At 37.3% G+C, this 1,400-nt stretch overlaps 1 pseudogene; it reads right to left on the bottom strand.

Annotated features, from left to right (window-relative positions):
• Nucleotides 1–725: 725 nt before the first annotated feature.
• LOC118675763 lies at nt 726–1,191 on the bottom strand (annotated as a pseudogene).
• Between the last annotated feature and the right edge of the window lie 209 nt (nt 1,192–1,400).

Below are 1,400 nucleotides of genomic sequence, written 5' to 3'. Positions count from 1 at the left end.
AGAGTGTGTATATCTATAATAATAAAAGCATAATATGCTAATTAGACTGGATAGCCAAACGACCTTCTGGACATCTTTCTGGATGATCTTTGGATGAAGCTGGGGCTGCGAGAGCTGAAGCAAGCTGTCACCATGCAAGGGCGGAGCCCCTTGCACAAATTTCGTGCATTGGGCCTCTATATGTATACAAATATAGTATACAAATATATACATACGTATTCCTATATATGTACACATGTATGTACACACATATATACAAGTATCATATACATATATATGGAATTAAAGACACTCTGATCAAGTTTTTTAAAGTGCTTATTTAGAATGTCAGTGTCTGGCGGGACAAAGCTTTAGCCTTAATATTAAACCAATATGTTCTTTGAAATCTTTCTTATTATCAATTTGTTTTAGATGTGCCTCTCATAAGTAACATGTATCTGGACTTTATTACCGCAATTTGATAACCTCTGTGTTTTACCTGATGAATTTAATACATTTATTGTGATTACTTATTTATTTCTGTTTGTATATTCTATTTACTATGCTTTGTATGCTTCTTTCTATTTTCTATTTTTTTTGGGGGGGGGATTGATTTACCTTTTCTAAATTCTTCTTAACTGGGTTAAAAGTTTTATAATCTATTTCTAAATTTTTAGTAACTATTTAAAATTTTAACATGAATTTATATACTTTTAGTTTATGAAAAAAAAAAAAATTCCCATGATTTACTTTGCACCAGTCTGTTCTGGCGGACTTCTAATGATAATCAGAATCACCTGGGTCTATGACAGTCCGTGTGCGTGTTCTGTAGTACTTGCCCCACGCTGTGCCCAATTTAATATTATTGCCACTGTAGTGATGGACACCAATCCTGGCCAACCTGCCCTATTTCAGATTTCCTCAAGGCTGGGCAGTGTTGACAAGGATGACCAGTTTTGCTTTGTCTCGTCTGATCATCTTCAGCGTCTGCTTGTCCCACAGCACGTACTTTCTACTTTTTCTAACAAGTTGGAGCCTAGAGTTGATCGACTGTAGGGACTTTTTCATCTTCTTTTGGCCACCTTCCTGCGTTAGGTGCAGGACGGCCCCCAACCAAGAGCAGCACCAGGAGTGCCCAGGAGCGAGAAAGGAAGGAGTTCCCACAATGCAAAGCTCTTCATTACCCAGCCCAGGTCCCCTGTACTCAGACATTTAAATTTTGATGAAGTGGTCTCTATTGGAAGCAATTGTTATTTGATATGTATATCTTGAAGGAAGATGACACCCAAGTTGTGGGATTTAAGGCTGCAAATGATAGAGCCTGATTTCAGGCTGGGTGCTAATGTCAGGAGAGATTTAATAGCTAAGGATTAATAAAGTACTGTGAATGTTTTTATTAGTGCTCTATTACAAAGTTCAAC

Source organism: Myotis myotis, unplaced genomic scaffold, assembly GCF_014108235.1.
Source record: "Myotis myotis isolate mMyoMyo1 unplaced genomic scaffold, mMyoMyo1.p scaffold_m19_p_2, whole genome shotgun sequence".
NCBI lineage: Eukaryota > Metazoa > Chordata > Mammalia > Chiroptera > Vespertilionidae > Myotis > Myotis myotis.
This window is presented reverse-complemented; position numbering and strand designations above follow the sequence as displayed.